General features: G+C 31.9%; 1 long non-coding RNA gene across 1 annotated transcript; it reads left to right on the top strand.

The window, feature by feature from the left end:
• Positions 1–1,736, top strand: LOC137649784 (uncharacterized). Its single transcript, XR_011045863.1, has 3 exons — positions 1–76; positions 367–551; positions 1,098–1,736. It is a non-coding gene; the product is annotated as an uncharacterized lncRNA (long non-coding RNA).
• The last annotated feature ends 5,390 nt before the right edge of the window (positions 1,737–7,126 follow it).

Genomic DNA, 7,126 nt, shown 5'->3' on the forward strand with positions numbered 1-7,126 from the left:
GGACAGTTGGGTGATTGGTGGTGACCGTTAGACAAGATAACTCGTGGTTCGTTCAGCTTCGTCGCCGTTCGTATAGGTAAGTTAAGAAATTCTTTTAGTTGACTTTCCAATATTTAAGTTTCTAACTCTTTGATGTCATTTGTTGTTTAATGTAGATCTATTGATATATGTAAGTTATTTCTGTACCCAATAAATTTGTTTGTTTCAACATAACCCATGTATGTTATTAATAAATTTCTAAATACTCTTATCGTTATTTCATAAATTTTAACGTACCTAATTATTTCTATATTTTTATATCGTGCTACCTATTTCTTATTTCTCTGTACACTTTGTTTAAATCTCCCCGTTTATTTGTATTTTCAGGAAATAAGTCCTTTATCACAAGAATACCCGTGTCCTTCAAGCTCATAATCTGGATGCAAATCTCTGTTGGAGCTGATGTTAACCGTGTTGTCCTTGCATACAGACACATTTCGCTAAATACCCAAAGTGACTTACTGGTGACAACGCTGGAATTTGGTGAAGTATTTTTCACTCTGAATTAAAAGGTGAGCATAACTTTCATTTTTTTGTTAAATCAATCCTAAGCAAGCCAGTCCTCCCCGGTTGGGGGCGGCGCCCCCAATTTGTGGGAGGACGTTCCCTATAGTGCACGGTAGACCTTAAAATAAAGGTCTACCGTGCGCTATAGGGAGGCTTGCTTAACCCTTTAGATTTAAGTTTCGGTGAGTGTTTCGACTTTTTCGTACTTTATTTAAGTTTTGCAGTTTACTTAAAGCCTGGTATCACATTTAAAGTAACTCTAAAGTAATGGTATTTTTTATTAAATTCTAATTATTCAATATTTTAGATAATTAGTTTAAATAGTTTCTTAACTATAATGGTATTTTCATACTAAATTCTAATTATTCCATATTTCAATATGAACGTTTTAAGTGTAAAGTATATGGTCTTTGTATGTATGAAATTGTGAAATTTATTGTAAACTTTACTTTTTCTGGTAGTTAATATTACAGGCTTTAGATATCAAAAGTCCTTTATGTAGGGATTCCTAACTTTCACAAGGCCCTCTTCTGATACTTGACACTTTTCAGATTGGATGGCTCGACTTCAGGATGAAATAATTTGACAACTAAATTAGATGAACACTTTCAAACTTTTAAGTATGGCGGTTGGAGTTGATTGAAGATTTGCGGAAAATCGTTTAAAGATCTTCTACAAATACTTTTAAGAATATGGAAATGACAGTTTGGTTTGGTTGAAGATTACATTTAAATCCTGTCAGGATTTTCTATATACAAGAATTCCTGTTAAAATGTTCCGAGTTTATTACTGGAAACCCTGCGGAATCTGGGATAACTTTGATTAAAATTTCCATTTGGGTCTTCGAAAATCCAGTTTGCACTAGAAGACTTGAGTTAGGATTGTTCTGCATACCTGTAAATAGTTTGCTGGTAAGTTATAACGAAGAAGAAATTTGCTTATTTTATGGTGGAATTCCTTTATTGATAATGGCAATTAACGCTAGCGATTTTATTATTAATTACTTTGCCAAAAAAAAAAAAAAAAAAAAAAAAAAAAAAGACTGCTAGAATCATATTGGGGCAATCCTAGCAGTTAAATTCCAGTAAGTTAGCCCATTGAAGAAAATTGTAACTGTTGGTGTACTTGGTCAATAGTTGTTTGGAGTGATTATTTTATTGAATGTTCTTCAGTAAAAGAAAACCAACATTTATATTTGACTCCTAACATATTTTTCCTGTTTTATTTATAGAAAATCTACTTTGTGGTTATCCTGTTTGCTTTATCTTTAAGCTGTTGCTGAATATGTTAAAGCTGTTTAACATTGTTGAAAATGTAAGGATATGCAATTTTTGGTTTTAAGGTTTGAAATAGATTTTAACCAATTGGATTTATCAATTTTTCTTTAACTAAACCAGTTTCAAATAAGGTGACTTGGCTCCGTAATTTTCCTTCAACCTAAACATTTTTTAAAAGGTGACTTGGCTTTGTAGGAAGGGAAACCGCATGGTTACCTTGAAAATAGGTATATGAAAACAAAAACTAGATACTTTCATGGAAACTTTTTTTTTAAATAAAACTTTATGGCCTTTTCAATAAAGTTGATGGGCTCTTCTCTGAAAGCAGAACTATATTTCTTTTAATCAAATTTTATATAGCTTAATTTATAGTTTAATTATTTAGTTTAACTTTTTTTTTATTATACTTAATGAAGTACTTGCAACAATTATACGAACTTAAAGAACTTGCAACTGTAAATAGTTCGCATCAAACAATGTATGAGGCGGCAGTACTCTTGCAAATACCTAGCGATCGAAGTTTGGTATATTTTAGTAACATCCTTCTAAGCATAGTTAAAGTAATATACTATTAGTGTTGGCTGAAACCTATAGTTAATCGCTGTTGGTATGAGATTGGTCAGACTTCAGACTGTCATGAGGTTACAGCTTTTTCTGTAAAATTTTGTATTTCAAATGCAGGTTACACAATTTAATTAAATTAAGTTTTAAGTTTAATGGTCATATTGGCATAAGGGAAAATTTGTACAGGAACAACTGAAGTATTCATCAACATTGTTAGGTTGTGAGTTCAAATGTAGCTTCGCTATTAAAAGGTTATTCTTGAATTGAGCAAAGTTTTTCTTGAACTCTGGAGTAAAAGATCTAAATACAGAAACTTTTTTTTTTTTTTTTTTTTTTTTTTTTTTTTTTTTTTTTTTTTTTTTTTTTCTTTGATCATTAGAAGCCAGTGAAAGAAGACTATAACTGATTCAAATCGGTATAGCAATTGGAATTTTAATTTGAACTAAAAACCTTTTACCATGTATGATGTCCAGAAATGTGTAGTAACAATTTTAATGAAATACGGTTCATTTTTGCTTTCAAATGTTTCTAGTCTAACTGAATTTTAAATATAAAAAAAAAAATTCTCGATGGTTTAGAATGAATAAAAGATTAAACCTTATTAAGTATGTCAGTCTTGGAACTTGGTAGTAAAGATTACTTTGAAACCGCCTTCCATGATTTAAATTCTTATATATGAAGGAATTTCTTTTAGGATACAGAAAATAGTATTTCCCATAGTAGCGTTTATGGAGTTAACTGCTGCAGATATGAAACGAGTTATATGGCAGTTACTTTGGCAGTTCAGGAATTATCAGGCTCTCAATACTGATGTGGCTTGTCATTTTCTAGTGGAAATTTGATAAATTATTTCTAATAAGATTTTATACTATCGGAAAAATTGAGCTGCATTTTAAAAATTTGCGTCTTGTTCAACGATGCAGATAGTTTTAAAGGCTGTTCTACTGTATATTGTAAGGAATGAACTCTTCGTATAGCAGTAAGCGTTTAACCTCATACCTATTTAAAATAACATTAATTATAGTACTTATAGATCGCAATATATTCTATTTAATGCTTTTGTAAAATGTGTTTAAACGATAGAGAAGAAATAACTATATTAGGAGGGAGCTCACTACCGGATCCAAGAGGGTTGGGGGTGGAGGGGGGCGGCGTTGTTGGAGTCACTACCCCTATTTAAAAAGAAAAAAAAAATAGACTGTTAAACTTAGGATTTGCACGAAAAAAAGCTTGTTAAACTCGGCATGTTGGTGGAAAAATATTGATATTGTCATATGTTTATCATCAGGTTTCATTTTTTTATTAGTTTTGTTTTACTTTCTACAAGTTTTCTTTCGACGGTCCTCTTGCACAAAACTTTTAAGTTTGTGATGCAGCATTTACAAGTAAATTTTGTTTACGAGTATTGGTGTCAAAACCATTCTAATTACAAATTTGCTATTGTCATTAATATGAACAGTAGAGTTGAAATTAACTCTTATCCCCATCAATAGACAAGTGGCTTAAGTTTATTTTCTTTTTGAATTGACTCCTATGCAAAACAGTTTTCCCAAAATGAATTTCCTCTTGTGACTTTGTTCTCAAGGCATAGTTCCTACTAAGCAGATGCTATATAGACTAAATTTATATGCCTACTGACACAGGTAATGCGGGTGTATATATATATATATATATATATATATATATATATATATATATATATATATATATATATATATATATATATATATATGCATGTGTGTATATATATATACGTATATATGTATATATATATACGTATATATGTATATATACATATATAAATACGTGTATATATACATGAGTGTATATATAGATACGTATATACAGTATATGCATATATAAATACGTGTATATGTATATATATATATGTGTGTATAAATAGATACGTATATATGTATATATATATACATATATACGTGTGTATATATAGATTCGCATATATGTATATATACATATATAAATACGTGTATATATATATATTTATACATGTGTGTATATATAGATACGTATGTATATAAATACGTGTATATATGTATATATACATGTGTATATATAGATACGTATATATGTATATATAGTGTATATATACACATATGTATATAAATACCTATGTATATATATATATAAATACGTGTATATATAGTGTATATATAAATGCGTGTATATACACATATGTATATATTTATACATACGTATATACAACATACAAACATATATATATATATATATATATATATATATATATATATATATATGAGAGAGAGAGAGAGAGAGAGAGAGAGAGAGAGAGAGAGAGAGAGAGAGAGAGAGAGAGACTGACTGACTGACTATAATTAAAGTTCTTTATTGTATAGGGCAGATATTGATGATTGATAAGGGAACCATAACCCAGCTACAATTCAGAAATCAGCAAATATTCTAAGGTAGTCTGCTGTGGTGAAATTGCCTAGTCCGAAACGTTAAAAAGAGAGTGACATAGGAGAATACAGATTCCACCGAGACGCAATAGCAAAGACAGAGAGATTAGCGTTGGATTAGCGGGATCAGCGCTGACACGAATTAACGAGTTCAACGCCATGCTAACAACGAAAGCGACCTTCCTCAGGGAGATAAAGTGTTGTTCCTTTTTTATCGCTAGTACGGTTCGTGACATATCTCAGTACCGAAAGCACACGTTTCTTTGTTTCTTTAAATCTGATCCCAAACAACAAATCTCAGTACCGAAAGCACACGTTTCTTTGCTCCTTTAAATCTGGTCCCAAACAACAAATCCCTATACCGAAAGCACACGTTTCTTTGTTCCTTTAAATCTGGTCCCAAACAACAGATCCCAATACCGAAAGCACACGTTTCTTTGTTCCTTTAAATCTGATCCCAAACAACAAATCCCAATACCAAAAGCGCACGTTTCTTTGTTCCTTTAAATCTGATCTCAATACCAAAAGCACACGTTTCTGTGTTCCTTTAAATCTGATCGCAATACCAAAAGCACACGTTTCTCTGTTCCTTTAAATCTGATCCCCATACCAAAAGCACACGTTTCTTTGTTCCTTTAAATCTGATCTCAATACCAAAAGCACACGTTTCTCTGTTCCTTTAAATCTGATCCCCATACCAAAAGCACACGTTTCTTTGTTCCTTTAAATCTGATCTCAATACCAAAAGCACACGTTTCTCTGTTCCTTTAAATCTGATCCCCATACCAAAAGCACACGTTTCTCTGTTCCTTTAAATCTGATCCCCATACCAAAAGCACACGTTTCTTTGTTCCTTTAAATATGATCCCATACCAAAAGCACACGTTTCTCTGTTCCTTTAAATCTGATCCCCATACCAAAAGCACACGTTTCTGTGTTCCTTTAAATCTGATCGCAATACCAAAAGCACACGTTTCTGTGTTCCTTTAAATCTGATCCCCATACCAAAAGCACACGTTTCTTTGTTCCTTTAAATCTGATCTCAATACCAAAAGCACACGTTTCTCTGTTCCTTTAAATCTGATCCCCATACCAAAAGCACACGTTTCTTTGTTCCTTTAAATCTGATCTCAATACCAAAAGCACACGTTTCTGTGTTCCTTTAAATCTGATCCCCATACCAAAAGCACACGTTTCTTTGTTCCTTTAAATCTGATCGCAATACCAAAAGCACACGTTTCTTTGTTCCTTTAAATCTGATCTCAATACCAAAAGCACACGTTTCTCTGTTCCTTTAAATCTGATCCCCATACCAAAAGCACACGTTTCTTTGTTCCTTTAAATCTAATCTCAATACCAAAAGCACACGTTTCTGTGTTCCTTTAAATCTGATCCCCATACCAAAAGCACACGTTTCTGTGTTCCTTTAGATCTGATCCCCATACCAAAAGCACACGTTTCTGTGTTCCTTTAAATATGATCCCATACCAAAAGCACACGTTTCTCTGTTCCTTTAAATCTGATCCCCATACCAAAAGCACACGTTTCTCTGTTCCTTTAAATCTGATCCCCATACCAAAAGCACACGTTTCTCTGTTCACTTAAATCTGATCCCATACCAAAAGCACACGTTTCTCTGTTCCTTTAAATCTGATCCCATACCAAAAGAACACGTCTCTTTTTTCCTTTATATCTGATTCCAATACCGCAAGTACAAGTGAGACATTAAATGAATTTTTTTTTTTTTTTTTTTTTTTTTTTTTTTTTTTTTTTTTTTTTTTTTTTTTGATCCCAAACAATACCTGTATTCTAGGGCCAAAGTACGTATGGAAACAGTTCGTACGTTATTATTCATCAGCTATTACTAGTCCAGTGCAGAACAAAGGTCTCAGACATGTCTTTCCCACTTGCGTCTGTTTACCGTCTTTCTGTACGGCTTCCCATCCCCAAACTTTTCTTATTTCATCAACCCATCGTTTTCTTTTCCTTACCCCGCTTCTTTTGTGATTTCTACGGACATATTCTGTTATTTCCTAACGAACGATAATTGCATTCACGAGAGAATGTAATTATTGTTCGTTAGTATATGTTTCATGGGAAAATATACAAACGCTAAAGTTCTTAAACTAATATTGGTATGCTGATGTTTAGTTGATAACAACCAAATATCACCGGTTCAGAAGTTCGTATAAAAAAAAAAAAAAAAAAAAAAAAAAAAAAAAAAAAAAAAAAAAAATGCCAGATGTTCGAAATGGAATTACGAGGTCAAGACCTTACACGTGAAATTTCCTTCATGCTGTA

The sequence above is a fragment of the Palaemon carinicauda genome, chromosome 11, assembly GCF_036898095.1.
Source record: "Palaemon carinicauda isolate YSFRI2023 chromosome 11, ASM3689809v2, whole genome shotgun sequence".
NCBI lineage: Eukaryota > Metazoa > Arthropoda > Malacostraca > Decapoda > Palaemonidae > Palaemon > Palaemon carinicauda.